A 15,882-nucleotide genomic window follows, 5' to 3' on the forward strand; every position below is an offset into this window, starting at 1 on the left:
TAAAAACAAGTAATTCAGGGGTGCCTAGGTGGCTCAGTTGGTTGAGCGTTCGACTTTGGCTCAGGTCATGATCTCACGGTTCCGTGTTCGAGGTGCGCATTGGGCTTGCTGCTGTCATCGTGGAGCCTGCTTTGGACCCTCTGTTCCCTTCTCCCTCTGCCCCTCCCCCACTCACATTCATTCTCTCTCTCTCTCTCTCTCTATCTCTCAACTTAAAAAAAAAAAAAAAAGAGTAATTCAGGGGGCCCCTGGGTGGCTTAGTTGCTTAAGTGTCTGACTCTTGATTTTGGTTTCAGTCATGATCTCATAGTTCATGACAAGCCTCACGTTGGGCTCTGTGCTGACAGTGTGGAGACTTCTTGAGGTTCTCCGTCTTTCCCTCTCTCTCTGTCTCCCCCTCCCCACTGGCTCTCTCTCGCTTTCTCTCAAGCATTAAAAAAAAAAAAAAAATCAGAATTTATAATCCACTTAAGGTCTCATTTATTAGTTTACTTCATTAATTTGTTGAGCAGTGATTTACTGGGCATCAGCGCTATATTCCTTATTCTAATGATACTATCATTGCTCAAAATGTTTCTGGGACTTTGGGGTTCTTTGGGGGTTATCTTCAGAACTTCTGTCAGATTCTTTTGAAAATGTGTGGACACACTTTTTTAAACCTCGAAGGTGGATTTGGTTTGGGAAATAACTAATAGTTGTTCAGGACCAAGTCAGGTGAAAGAAATGGGTCAGAAGCTACAATCTGGCAGCCCTTAATTTTCTTTGGTCTGCTTATAATTAAAAAAAAAAAAAAAACTGAACCAAAATTGAAACTGGAAAGATTTAACATTCAAACAATCTGGCTTTCATGTTTGTATATATTTTTTCCTTCAACCAGACAAAATGATACTATTTATGAAGTCATTGCGGTGGTTCTGGAAGGGATAATGAGGGTATAAGGAATGGGCATAATAGATGTTCTCTGTGATGCTATTTACAGTATTTTAAAATTGAAGATACTGAGGGATTAATATCTAAAGTATATAAAAAAATGTCTGCATCTCAACACCAAAAAGTAAACAGTCCAGTTAAAAAATGGGCAGAGGACCCGAAAAGACATTTTTCCAAGGAAGACATATAGATGGCCAACAAACACGTGAAAAGATGCTCAACGTTACTAATCGTCAGGAAAATGCAAACCAAAACCCAATGAGGTATACCACCTTACACCTGTCAGAATGGCTAAAATCAAAAAGACAAGAAATAAGTGTTGGCAAGGATGTGGAGAAAAAGGAACCTTTGTGTGCTGTTTTTTTTCCTTCAAAAAATTAAAAATAGAAATACTGTATGGTCCAATAATTCTGCTGGATATCTACCCAAAGAAGATGAAAACACTAATTCAAAAAGATATATGTACCCCTATGTTCATTGCATCCTTGGTATTATTTACAGTAGCCAAGATGTGGAAGCTAGGTGTCCATCAATAGACAAGTGGATAAGGAAGATGTGTGTATACACACATACACATACATGCATGCACAGTGGAATATTACATAGCCATTTAAAAGGATTAGATTGTGCCATTTGCAACAACATGGATGGACCTAGAGGATATCATGCTCAGTGAAATAAGTCAGAGAGATGAATATTATATGATTTTTACTTATATGTAGAAGCTAAAAAACAAAACTAATGAACAACAGAAAAGCAGAATCAGACCTATGAGTACAGAGAGCAAATTGATGGTTGCCAGAGTGGCGGGTGGTGGGCAAAATGGGTGAAGGGGAGTGAGAGATACAGGCTTCTAGTTATGGAATGAATAAATCAGAAGAGTGAAAAGCACAGCATAGGGAATATAGTCAATGATACTGTAATAGTGTTGTGTGGTGACAGATGGTAGCTATACTTGTGAGCATAACATAACACCTAGAGAAGTTGAATCACTATGTTACACACCTGAGACTAGTGTAACATTGTGTGTCATACATCAAAAGGTAAAAAAACCCACAAAACATTGTAGACAGTGAAGTTATTAATATAAAACTGATAGAAAATTATGGTATAGCCATTCAATGGAATATACTCCAATTGTAAATGATATAGATACAGATTTGATATGGAAAATTGTTCACATATTTAAGTGAAAATTACAAAGCAGTTTGTATAATATTATTATACAATATGTTAGATGGTATTAAAAGACTAACTCAGCCTTGTTTCTAACTGACATAAGCAAAATACAGTGTTTGATTCTGAGTGGTTGCTTTAAAGGTATTCTTAAAAAAATAGCCCATCTGCCTAACTGATAACATCAGTACAATACTGCTTTATACATCCATCTCATCAACTTAGTATATAAGTCACACAATGTATTTAATAGTCAAGTGAATATGGCTTTGTATTCATATCATAACATACGAAAAGTTCATTTTTCTCTAGAGGTTGTCTGATATTTCTTGAGGCTTCTAAGTGTACTTACTTTACTAAGTCAGTTAGGGACAACATCAATAAAATGTTCAGGGCACTGAAGAGCCCAGTTTCTTTGCTGCTATTTCTGCTTCTGATGTGATTGATACAGCATAACTTCCAAGATAGGTAATCTTGGGGGACTGAACAAGACTGTCCTTGACAAGAATTATCAGGGTGGTTAAGGCCAACTTCTGTCATAACTCTGGTCCTTCAGTCATTCCTCAGGATCCCAGAGCAAGAGCTGTTCTGGCATCAGCTTTTTGTGTTCAGGATCTGACTTTTGTTTCTTTTATTGACTCTGGGGCTCTTGCTACAGTGGACTAGTATTCCTTCATGGCTTTTGTCAGTTGGAGCTGAATAGTAGCTGCCCCTTCAGATGGGACATACGCGCTCCAGTTTTCCTCAGTCCTCATTACTCATTACTTCATTGACACTGTGGCTAAGGTTGGGTTTGATGTATTGGGGATATATGTGGATATAAATAAAACACAGCCACTAACTTCAAGAAGCCTTCCTCTGGTAATAGAGACATGGTTAAAAGTAATTATAATGTGTGATAAATGCTATAGTCAAGTGTATATTTAGATGTTATTGAGTATCTACCACATGCTAGGTGTTAATGCTGAGTGCTTTGACCTTATATCATTTAAACCTCAATGCTCCCACGGTTTGGTGTTATTTTTTTTTTTTTTCCATTTTATACATGAAGAAGTGAGCTTAGGGATGGATAAACAGCCAGTAAATAGGTAGCTATGATTCAGAATCAGTTTTCTGACCAAGAGCATCATTTCCCATGCTGCCTACTTTGAGACCTTGAACCAGGTAACCAGAGGCAGTCATTTTGCCTCATAGTGATCTGGGTGTTTTTTAGGGCAAGACAATGCAGTTGTCTGTTGCAGAGGGCTGCTGATATCCAGGACCAGGGAAGAATGTGAGTTGGAATTCCAGAGATCCCATGAGGCTGTTAGTCCACAGTAACAACAGGCTAGAGAAGGGAAAGCTATAGTAAGTAAGTACAGTATAGTAAGCCGCCAGATGGAAATTCTAGGATAATTTCAGTTCTCTTCCCACTAGTAGCTTGAATTCTAGTAAGGTGGCTGTTGATGAGAAATAGGGGTTCGAGTGGTTTTCTTGCAAACCTTCCAAGAACTAATCAAAACTATGCCAAAGGTATTCACAGAGTATTAAGGGACATGTTTGGTTTAATCGGGTATATCAAACTCAGAATCAAAGGATGGGCATGTGGAACAACAACCAAATCTTGGCCTGGATGGGTGATGAAAAGCATGGGGAAGATTTTTTGTAGCAGCTGGGAGTCCTCCCACACTGCCCTTTATGGCTTAGGAGTTGCTTTCTGCAGGGTTGCAGGGTATGCTGGAGATGGAGGAGAGACAGCCCCTCCTAGTAGCTTTGGGGCCTTAAGGAGAGAGACCTTTCTGCATCTTAACCCTGTATAAAACAAGGAATTTGGACTGGATGACTTCTAGCACTTTACAGTTTTTCAGTGCTTACTAGGCACAATACAATATACATGTGTTAACTCATTTAATACTTATGGTGGCTCTGGATATAGAATGGTGACATCCATGTATTACAGATGAGGAAGCTGAGGCTCAGGGTTAGTTCAGTGTCATACAGTTAATAAGCAGAGGAGTCAGAATTTGAAATAAGCTCTGCCTGATTCCCAGGTGCTTAGTTGTTTTTCCCTAGTGATAACTAATTAATAGTCAGCGATATGAATGTTCTCCCTCTTCCTCTGCTTCCCACCTCATATAAGCTTCTTTGCTTCCTTCCAGCCGACTTGACCTCCAGTGTTGAGGGGTTGAAAGACTCTAGTGTGGATGAGACACAACTGGCTTTTTGGCCCTCTGCTTTCTCTTCTCAGGCTGGTAGCTATTCAGAATCTGGGATCGAAACTTCTGAGAAAAGAACTATAATACCTGCAGTTCTGTAGCTTCAGCAGTCTTCCTACAACACACCCTGTTGGCATAACTAAACTCTTATTTAGATGCCATAGTAAAATCGCCACACAATCCCGTAACAGTTTATTTTGTGTTAATGATTTAATCATTAGTTGTTCCAAGTCCTGATAAATTATAAATGTGATTTGCTACTGGTTAAATGCCCCTAATACTTCAGTAGTAAAATGCGTATCAACTTATAGGGTGCTATTTTGTCATATACTCAGCTAGGTCTCTAACCATCAGGTGAAGTTCAACATCAGTCAGATTTCTAATTTTTAGATTAATGAAGGTGGGTTTAACAGTTTATGCTACCTCTACATATATGTGACTCCTAAGAATTTCCTTGGATGTGCCCTGGGGTGTTCCATGTCTTGGTGTCAGCCTTGTGGTACAATAGAAAGAATACCGCCCTAGGTTGGGACCTGAGTTTGCATTCTAGATGTATGGCTAGGGGCCAGTTGTTAAACTTTGTGAACCTCACTCTTTTTCACATATAAAAGAGGATAGTGAGGATTAGAAGGGGGAAAGTCTGTAAAATATCTAGCATAGAACCTGGCACTAATTGGTGTTCAGAAATTCATTGCAGTTTGAGAAATGAGTTAGAATGTGTGTAGAGAAGTTAATATGGATGGCAAAGTGATTAGGCGGACTACCTTGCTTTTTTTTTTTTTTTAATTTTTTAAAAATGTTCATTTTTGGAAGAGAGAGAAAGAGTGTGAGGAGGGGAGGGGCAGAGAGAGAGGAAGACACAGAATCTGAAGCAGGCTCCAGGCTCTGAGTTGTTAGCACAGAGCCTTATGTGGAGCTCGAACCCATTAACCGAGAGATCATGACCTGAGCTGAAGTTGGAGGCTTAACTAACTGACCCACCTAGGGACCCCGACCACCTTGCTTCTATTTCAGGACTCTGCCACATCTCTGCATATGCCCATGATGACTTTTCATGTAAGGTCAGCTGAGGTATTTCTAGAGAAGGACTCGTCCTGAGCAAACAGTCGTGTTTGTTTCATCCTGGGATGCTTAGTTTTCATGGGAGGAAGCAGTTCTAAGGAGATTGTTCAGAACTTTCAGTAATAGTGCAGTGTTTCTATTTGACCCATTTTGTAAAAAGAAAAGAAGACATGTTAACTGATTTTCACCTTTTTTTAGGAGGTTCCTCTTAAAACCTCAACAGTTGGGCACAAAATCCATAAGCAAATCTTTGACCACTGGTAAACCTCAGCACCCCAGAATGTTTTCCATAACTGCAGTACTTACAGTATCTTTCCTGGGCTTATTCCTGCCACTTATTCTTGAAAATGTAAAAAGTTTATCTTCCATGATATCAGAACTCTGTAAGATTAAAAGCTGATAAACATTTTATGACCATCCTAAATAAATTAATCCAAACTATAATATGCTTTAAACAGTGTAATCACTGGTGTGTTCTATCTCTGCCACCCCGCCCTTTATTATTATATTTCCCTCTTGGGTTCCTGGTAGACTTTTTGGCAATGCCACTGTCCCTGTCACTACCTTCTGACATTACTGCAGAATTTTCCTGTTTAGGTTAGTTTGTGTTTCAAAGTAAGGTGATTTTTCCTAGCACTAATATGTGCTTTTAAAATTACCAGGGACAAGATGACAGATTCCTTTTTAGAAATCCTACAAACTGTTGTAAGGCCATTGGTATCACTCTTTGTAACAGCTGTTAAAGAGGTTACATTTTCTCTGGAGCTATTTGATGAGCCCACCCTGGTTTCTTTTTCTTCTTCTGTTAATGCTCAACAGAAGACTGTAGATAGTTAAGCCACAACTTTCAGATCTTGTGCACATTGCTTCTCTGGTTTACTGCCATAGGATACTGTAGCAATATCTTACAGACATCTTTGATGGCCAATCAGAAGCAGTTAAATTACCTTAAATTTTTTAAATGGAACTCTGACAGCCAATAAGAAATCCTTTGGGTGGGAACTGTAACAACCCTTTCGTGTGATTTTAAAGAACAATTGTAAATTTGCAGTTTCCTGTGTTTTGGAAGCACAAGAGGCCCTAGTGCATCTGCTGTGTGCATTTGCCAGGCATTTCCAAGCCTTAAGTTCCCTGTAGTTTGAAGTCTGGATCTGACCCCTGTTCTGCTTCTCAAGGTAACTTTAAAACAGGAAGTGTACAAAGGAGGTAACTGATGACGTGAACAGCCAATCATGGCTTTGTGTTCTTAGCTGATAAAGCAGCTCAGCCAATGGGACCACTCTGGAGGCAAGGTTTGGTGTCAAATAGCATGCTAGATTGAATGCCTTTGACTGTTAAAGTGGAAGGAGGCTGCAGGGCTTCATTGGAGCCTCGGAGTTTTTCACTGAGGCAGGGGTCAGCTGAAAGACAAAGAAAAATGGCGAATAGTTTGCTGGGGGGTGGGGGGACAGCTGTTCGGGTTTTCACTGGAGTGGACATTCCAGACTCAGGTTTCTGCATCTCCTGCTGCCTTTTGTTTCCTCCGTCCTTTTGGGGGGGAGGGCTAGGAGTGACTTAAATTCTCCCTGTCCGAGGAGATATAAATAACTACATGTAAAATTAATGCAGTTCCCGGTAAGTTTAATTCTTTGTTTTGTGTTAAAATGGTAGAAACTGTTTAGCTTCAGAGAGTGTAGACAAGTTGCACTGTTTCAGAAAATGGCCACTTTACATTCCATGCATACCTTTTGGTGCACCTAGAATACCTTGCTCTGTTTAGATTTTGCATGCCCTTCACCTAGGATTTCTTTTCCTAGTTGAGTATTGACAAGATCAGGTACATGAAGAAAGGCTAATCATTTTTCAGGGGCACACAGAAACAAGGCACTTTCTCTTCGCATTGGGTAAACTTAACTGTTTTCCAAATAATTTTCCTTTGTTCAAGTGCACTGAAGCTTTCCTACAGAATAAGCTGAGTTGTTGTAAGACTTTTTCTGTTTCCATGCACTTTGTTGACATCTGTGTTTTCAGAGGTGGAAGCAACACTATTGCTGTGCTAAATTTGTGTGAAAATACGGTTTGCACGAATGCAGCTTCTAATGGTGAAGGCCCACATGGCAGTGTGAAATTCTCCCGGTAACTTTCTTGATTTACCTGTCTGCTTCTATTCTGATACGTACCAACTAATTAAATAACAGTCTTTGTTTTGAAATGCACATTTGAGCTTAGAATGCTGGTGAGGAACATACTTTTCCACTATATTGGCAGTGACAAGAGCAAATCTTTTTCTGTCAATTTCACACATTTTTGTCAGGCATTGATTTGGTTCTTTAAAGTGATGTGAGCAAAGTGCTTTTCATTTTCTGTATGAAATATTTCGAATCCTAATTTACCTGCAGTTTGTGAATTGGAAAGTTAAGAGTACAGGCAACCCTATCTTTTGCCCTTGATATATTTTTCCCCTCTTTTAGGGATAGGAAGCTAATGCTGGTTGCTAATCAGTAACCAGCCAGTTTTTGTGAATAGTGCACTCTTCTGTCCCGTGTACTAACATCTATAATACACTTGATTTTAAAAAGCAGTTCTTTGTTTTCTTCTTATTTGCAAATATGGAATGAAGGTCATTGGAACATTTCTGCAGCAGACTCAGTGTGGAGCAGTGAGCCAGCAGTACTCAGTCTCTGGGTAGGGAAAAGGAACAGGCCCTAGTAGAGAAGTTTGGAGGGTGTTGATTTGCCTTCCCCTGGCTTCCCCTCCTGTAAGGGAATTTACCTGAGAGGATCGATAGGGGTTTAGATTCGGGGCTCTTTGAATTGGAGTGGTGTTGCAGTGAAAGTTGCTAGCTGCAGGCCTCTGTCGTTGCTCGCAAAAGTGACCTTGAAAAACTGCCGAGGAGTTGAAAGATTGAAGGACAAAGTTTGTTTATACAGATTTAGACTGAAAAGCTCTATTTAAGATGAAAAGAGACTGTACTTCTGATGTTCAAGTCGAGTGGTTAGTAGGAATATGTTATAGATTCAGATTAGGAGTTTTCAAGCAATAAGACAATGGGGCTGCATTCATTCTCTCTCCCACTCTTCTCCGTTCCTTCCCCCAGCAAAAAAATTCTAAATCCTTTTGGTATGATAGTTGAGTGAACTGCCTAACAGATTCAGAATTCCTTGCACGCTACCTTGTCTTCTGTGTAATCTAGAGGGTTCTTTAGTGAAGAATGGCATTTCAGGAGTTCAAAGCAGTTATGTTTGTAAAACTTCTTTGGGGGAATTGGAATGCTTATGGTAAGAAGACTCATTCTGGGAAGTTAAATCATAAGAGAAAGGAGTATGTGTTAAGGATTACATTTTAACAGGTAATTAATTTCCATTTATTTTTTATAAGTCATTGATTTATATGTTACCAGTTGCTCCAGGTTTTATGTATGATTTAAAAAACTCGTAGATACTGAATGACTCTTAGCCTGGGAGAGGGCCTGGAGCAGGCAAGGCAGAATAAGTGGGGCACAGTACGAGGCCTTGATAAAAACTCTTTCTCTTGAGAACTTTGTGGATTTAGCTTCTTGGAAAGATATGTGGCTATTGCCTCTAGCTTGGGTTCTTAACCTTTCAGAATCATGGACTCTTGAGAATCTGACCCACTACCTGGAAAAATGCATATAGGCATGCCTATGCAGAACTCCTGGTGACTGAGAAATCTTCCAGTATATGCCGAATGGTCTTTATGTGATCTCCTCATTTAATACTTTAGCCAGATAAATGTTTCCCAGAAAAAGGAAGGAAACTCTACTTCCATAAGGAGCAAAGGCCTTCTAGAGCTAACTATAACTTAGACTAGGGGTTGGTGTGTAGGGATGGGTGAGGCTTAGATGGGGTCTTAGATTTGGGCATTTGTTTACTCTGATTACAGTGTATGAAGTAGTATGGCGTAGTAGCAAAAGCAGGCTATTTAAAGTCAGGAGACCTGTGTTCAGGTTCCACTCAGCTATCACCAGCTTTGTGAGCTTGGGCAAGTCAGCCATTTAGTGTCAGCTTCCTCACATGTAAAAATGGGGCCTAAAAATAGCACCTTCCTATTTAGTGGTGAGGCTCAAATGAGCTCATGTATGTCAAAGTGCTTTTGCAAATTCTGAATTGCTACATTAATATAAGTTGTTACTAATCCAGACTGTTGGGGGAGGGGTGTTAAATACTTAGGAAGATAGATGGGCATCAGAGAAAAGAATGCCAGTATTTTAATATTTTTACAAAGGAGTTTGCTTAAATTGGACACATGTCTTTGTAAGCCAGTTCCATGTGCCTTCACGTGCACATTCCCGTTTGTGCTGACATGATCCTATGTAATTCATATGTTGAGACCATCAAACCTTCCCTTACCAGGATTCCTTTGAAAGAATTTTAACCCCTTTTTTCAAAAATTAAGAGTCTCTCAGAGTAAGATGAAATGGGAATGCTGATTTTTAAAAAACCCTTAACTAGATTTAGGAACCTCTCAGAGTAGAAACTGGGAACCTGTTCTGATTTGTGTTATAATGCAGGTGAGTTCTAATAGTTAGTTGCAGATGTTTACTAAGCAGAGGTTACACTTTTAGTTTGTGCACCAAATATTTATAAAGTAAACTGGAGCCATTTTTTGTTGTTGTTTGCTTTGTGGTCATATGATTTTTTTGGTCAGTTTTCAAGCTTGGGAGGTAGTTATAGCTTGCAAAGTAGTAGCAAACCAGTCAATGTTGGGATAAAAACTGAAAAAAATAAAATAGTTGGTCTCTCATCAAAATATAAGCACTAGCATGAATTTCACATAGCTGATACATATTGTGACAGAGATAAATTTCCAAGATAAATGGTGGAAACCCAGGGGGGGGTTCTTTATCACCCATTTTACATGCCTGGTGTCCTCTATTTTTAGGACTCTTTTTCTTCCCCTGGGGTGGGGTGGATATTTTGTGATCTATTTGATTTCCTGTCCTATTAAGTCACTTCCTCTCAGGCGTGGTCAGTCAGCATTGATGTCTGCCTCCTTTCTGTGCATTGAAAGAATCATTCACACAGAATAAGGTTTGCCAAAATTGGCATTGGCCTCTCCAAATAAAAGTCCACTTCCAGGGATGTGTATATTTGAAAGCAACAGTCATGGTCACTGTGGGCTTTCTGTTCCTGAAACAAAATGAGATCTCCTTTTAGAGAAGCTATATACTTTTCGTGGAGGCATCAGTAACCCCAAAAGCATTCTTAAAGCCAATCATTTATACGTGGTCTTCTTCATGAGTGGATTTATTTTTGCCTATTTCTATCCCCAATAACATATGCATACAGAGTTTTTATACTCTTAAGCTGATGGAAATCATTTCAGGATCTAGTCTACTTCCTTTCTTGTAAAGTGGGGAAGTTGATGCCCAGAGAGGTTAAGTGCCCTTGTCTGTCAGCCTTTTTTTTTTTTTTTTTAATTTTTAATTTTAATGTTTATTTTTGACAGAGAGAGAGAGCAAGCAGGAGAGGGACAGAGAGAGGGCGACAGAATCTGAAGCAGGCTCGCAGAGTCTGATGCAGGGCTCCAACTCATGAAAAAAACGTGAGATCACAACCTGAGCCGAAGTCAGACCCTTAGCCAACTGAGCCACGCAGGTGCCCCAGTCTTGTCAGCTTTTTAATGACTGGCCTATGCAGATTCAGAGATTCAGCTCCCACTTAGTTCATTCCAGGTTTCTTTACTTTTTATTTTTCATATTTCTCTTCCTTTTGGCATATCCATACAGGTTTGCTGTTTGAACACAGAAGGAACAGAGAAAATGGGCTAGGTAAGAGGTTCAGAAGTCTCCATGTGGAGTCTGTTGGTTAGAAAGTCTGCTGTGGCAGCAGACTTATAGTCCCTTTTGGGATATGAAGATTTCTTGTCTCAGCCAGTTGCTTATTCAGAAAGTAGAGAATCAGCTAGGAAGCTAATGGTGTCCACCTGGCTGAGGTGTCCCAGAGAGCTGGTTGCTTTCATATATTACAAGGAAGTAAACTAAGGTGTACAAACACAACACCTGCATGCCAGTTAGTTGGGTTTTTGTTTTGTTTAGTTTTGTTTTTTTGGTGGTGGTGGTGGTGGTGGTGAATACATCTTACAGACAAGCTAACTCCCAAACAAGTTTGGGCCTGGTTGTTCAAGTGAGTCAACTGGTATTTATAACTAAGGTCTCAGGATCGTTTTATTTTATTGTTTATTTATTAACATTTATTTATTTATTTTGAGAGAGAGAGAGCATGAGCAGGGGAGGGGCAGAGAGAGAGGGAGAGAGTGAGAATCCCAAGTGGGCTCCATGCTGTCAGTGCAGAGCCCAATGTGGGCCTTGAACTCATGAACTGTGAGATTGTGATGAGTTGAAATCAGGAGTCCCACGCTTAACTGGCTGAGCAACCCGTGTGCCCCTCAGGATCATTTTAAGCATTCGACAAGACTGAAATAGAAATCGTTATCTGTATACTCCCCAAATAATATTTTAACTATGTTGACTTTAATCTTTACCACCAACAGTTGTATTGTGTGTCTGCACGTGTGTGTTTGGGTAGTTGTGGATTTGGTTTTGTTCTTATTTTGCATTCTCTGATAGACTATAATCTACTTGAAACTTTCATTTTATTTACTTATTTTTAAATGTTTGTTTCTATTTTTGAGAGAGAGTGCAAGCAGGAGAGGGGCAGAGAGAGAGAGACAGACAGACACATAATCTGAAGCAGCGCCAGGCTCTAAGCTGTCAACACAGAGCCTGATGTGGGGCTCGAAATCGTGAACTGCAAGATGATGACCTGAGCCACCAGGTGCCCCCTGAACCTTTAACATTTTTTCTTTTTTTTTTTTTTAATTTTTTTTTTAACGTTTATTTATTTTTGAGACAGAGAGAGACAGAGCATGAGCAGGGGAGGGTCAGAGAGAGAGGGAGACACAGAATCTGAAACGGGCTCCAGGCTCTGAGCTGTCAGCACAGAGCCCGACTCGGGGCTCGAACTCACGGACCGTGAGATCATGACCTGAGCTGAAGTCGGCCGCTTAACCGACTGAGCCACCCAGGCGCCCCAACATTTTTTCTTTGTAGTTGCATTTCTTTTCACCACCTTCATATATTTGTTGTTTTTTTTTTTTTTTAATTTTTTTTTTTCAACATTTATTTATTTTTGGGACAGAGAGAGACAGAGCATGAATGGGGGAGGGGCAGAGAGAGAGGGAGACACAGAATCGGAAACAGGCTCCAGGCTCTGAGCCATCAGCCCAGAGCCCGACGCGGGGCTCGAACTCACGGACCGTGAGATCGTGACCTGGCTGAAGTCGGACGCTTAACCGACTGAGCCACCCAGGCGCCCCTATATATTTGAATTAAAGTTACAATTCATTGAAAGAATGAGAGCCTGAATGATGTGCATCTTATGTAATGTTTAAGTGCTGAGGCATACCGTGTCTGAAAATTAGAATAGACACAGCTGGATAGTATCTTCCTCATGTCTGAATTTCCCAGAAGCTTAGTTTTCTTTTTAATCTCTTCTCTCTGCTGCCTCACTGTTGGGCCCAGATCTTTAGAACTTGGTCAGATTCTGTTTGTATTATCATTCTTCTCTTCCTGTCTCTCCCCTTGGTGTCCCAAAGCCAGACCCCACTGTTCAATAAGTGACCAAAAGTTTTCCTCTGTTGATTGTTCGCTATGAATTGAGTTACAGTGCTGCACTCTGTAGTGAAAAAGGGCACTTGAAGGGTAAGAAATAAAGGTAAATTCCAGTGTAAATGCAAAACTAAAGGAAAAAAATCTAGTAAATGTTTAACCTTAAAGTGGCATAACATAGTTTATGACCTTGTATTCTTTAGTTCAAAGGAAGAAAGGAGACAAACCATAGCGAACAGCAGTGCCGATTCGCTTGGTTACCTTTTTTCTTGGAAGTATTATCATTTGGTCTGTCTTCATCATTTCATTTACATAGAAAACTAAAGCAAGACCTGCTTGACTGGAAATACCCCAGATAGAATGAATTTTTCCTTTATCTCCTTAACCTGTATAGTTCTTACCTACGAGGAAGTCCCAAAGGTGTACTCTCTATACTTTCTTTCACTGATTGAGCACGCACGCATGTCTTATACGTGGAGACTTAAAAACGTGCACAAATAACATTTTACTCCAGGACCTAACAATCTGGTAGGAGAAACAGAGGATGTATATCAAGTACATGAAACTGATATGGAAAGTACAAGCAAAGGACACAATTCAGAGGAGGGGAGACCTCTACTTCTGACTTAGGAATGAAGGAAGGCAGTTTAACTGAGCGTTGGACTCAGGGAGGTAAGAACAAGGGCATTCCAAGCATGGGGAAAGGAGGAGCAAGGTCATGACTGAAAAAGTGCAGCATGTGCCGAAGAGAGCAGTGAATGGTCCAGTCTGCTTAGACCATATAAGGAGATGAGTTAGGGACAGGAGGGAGTGGAAAAAGAAGTCTGGAGAAGTAAGTTGGGGTCTGCTGTTGGAGGGCCTTGACTGTCAAGAAATTTGAACCATCTCTGCTTGAATTGGTGAACCGTTGAAGATCTGGGGTAATAGATTGATGTGGCAGTCTCAGGTGTGTGCTTTTATAAGATTTATGAAGAGATTTATTATGTAGACATGAGTAGAATTTGAGTAGAAGGCACCAGAAACAGTGAACAATGCAGTGAGTTTGCATACTGGGTTCACAACCCTTACAGGATTGTTATGTTATGGGGGTGAAAAGTCAGGTATGCTAGTACCTGACACACAGCACTAAACCAGTATTAGGTATTATGATCATCATATTTGTTATTATATGGAGATGATGAGGGCCTGAATAGAGATAGTGGCCATATGAAGAAAGGTCAGGAGATGGACACTGTTGGACACTGTTACTCCAGAACCTGGAATTGATTAGAATTGAACAACAGAGTCTAGGACAACTCTGAGGTTTCAAGCCTAGGTACTGGAAGATAGAAACTGAAAAGTTGGAGCAGGTTTGGGGAAAGAGGAAGAATTTGGACACATGGAGTTTGAGTTTGAATTCTGGGTGGCTTTCCAGTTGGGAGGTCCAACATGCAGGACTGGAGGAATAGCAGAACTGGTAATGTATACTTGGAATTTAGGCTGTAGAGATTATGGCTGAACCTGGGGAAAAGATGAGAGAGAATCAAGGGAGAAAATAGACAGAAGGACCAGAAGAATAAAGTTTCATGTCAAAATTGGAAACAAAAGGTTGTACCCTCAAGCTGAGACATGTAGAAGTGAACATAGTGGAGTTGTCTAGGTCAGTGTTCTGTAAGCCTTTTTGATTGTGCACCCCTATCATCTGAGTGTGCAACTCCCATATATGCATTAGTATTCTTTAAAATTGCTTATTCCTTTTTTAAAATGTTGGTTTAGTTAAAACCAGAGAATATCTATAGCTTCCCTATTCCAGGCCTACATAACGAAGTAAGGTGTCATTGTTAGCCCACATTTTTCTCAGAATACTTAGAGCACCATGCGTGATACATGATCTTGTGACAAGTTAAACGGAATGAGGGCGTCAGTATCAGCCCATAGCTTAAGTATTCAGAAAGCTAATATTAACATTTTCAGTGTGTGCTTTGATATGTAGAAGACTAGAAATCCTGCTTTAAAATCGGGTGGCCTTCATTTCTTCTGAATGTGTACAAATATTTCCTTGAAATGTTTTCCACTAGTTCCTTGAGGTTAGTTATATATATGTTTCTGTATATGTGTGTAGGTATGTATAGCCATAAGCTTTCTTGTTTAAGTTTTAACCATATACACACTTCTGTCCAGTGCAAAAACTAAGTCATTCGAGGGCCTGGGTGGCTCAGTCAGTTAAGCATCTGACCCTTGGTTTCGGCTCAGGTCATGATCTCACGGTTGGTGCGTTCGAGCCCCACATTGGGCTGACAGCGTGGAGCCTGCTTGAGATTCTCTCTCCCCATCTCTCTCTCTTCCTCCCCTCCTCGTACGTTCTCTCCAATTCTCTCTCAAAATAAGTAAATAAACTTAAAAAAAAATAAAACAACAACAAAAACTAGGTTGTTGGTTTGTTTCCCAAGTTGCATGGGGCTTGATCTTCACTGGTGTTAACTTTATAATAAAGTCTCAAATGGCAGCCTCTGCATGAAGCATAAATACACATGTAGGAATTCGGTAGCATTTGCTTAGCAAGTAACTTATAGCCACATGATCATGATAACACTAATGAGCAGCATACAATATAAATTACCAGCAATAGGATAGCCTCGTCTGTAGGATTTAGCAGAACTTTTATTTTATATATTTTATTTTTATTTTTTTGCAGAACTTTTAATATAAGGCACCTATATTTAGTTTCTAGGCTAGGTATGTTGTAATTACCCTCAATTTAAAATAAAAGTAATAAACTTTTCACTAGAGAAAAAGTGGTAAATTTCCAGCCATCCTATGTGATTATTAATTTATATCCTGAATTCCATGATTATTTCTCTCCTGGTAGTTAAATGGCCAAATACCCATGAAGCTAGCCTTGAAGGTAGTTAAGCAGCATAATAGTATGTA

The 15,882-nt window shown here is 39.9% G+C and overlaps 1 protein-coding gene across 4 annotated transcripts in view; it reads left to right on the forward strand.

The window, feature by feature from the left end:
• Positions 1–15,882, forward strand: part of NFYC (nuclear transcription factor Y subunit gamma) — a 66,556-nt gene that overhangs the window by 9,334 nt on the left and 41,340 nt on the right. Inside the window, exon 1 of one of the 4 annotated variants that reach the window (XM_030324026.1) lies at positions 6,877–6,977. The exons of 2 other annotated variants lie outside the window; for them this stretch is intronic. The gene's annotated coding sequence lies outside the window, so the exon portion shown is untranslated. Of the gene's footprint in view, positions 1–6,876; positions 6,978–8,611; positions 8,692–15,882 lie in introns of those variants that run through there. One more of the 4 variants, XM_030324027.1, reaches the window with a different exon arrangement.

Source organism: Lynx canadensis, chromosome C1 (genome assembly GCF_007474595.2).
Source record: "Lynx canadensis isolate LIC74 chromosome C1, mLynCan4.pri.v2, whole genome shotgun sequence".
Lineage (NCBI taxonomy): Eukaryota > Metazoa > Chordata > Mammalia > Carnivora > Felidae > Lynx > Lynx canadensis.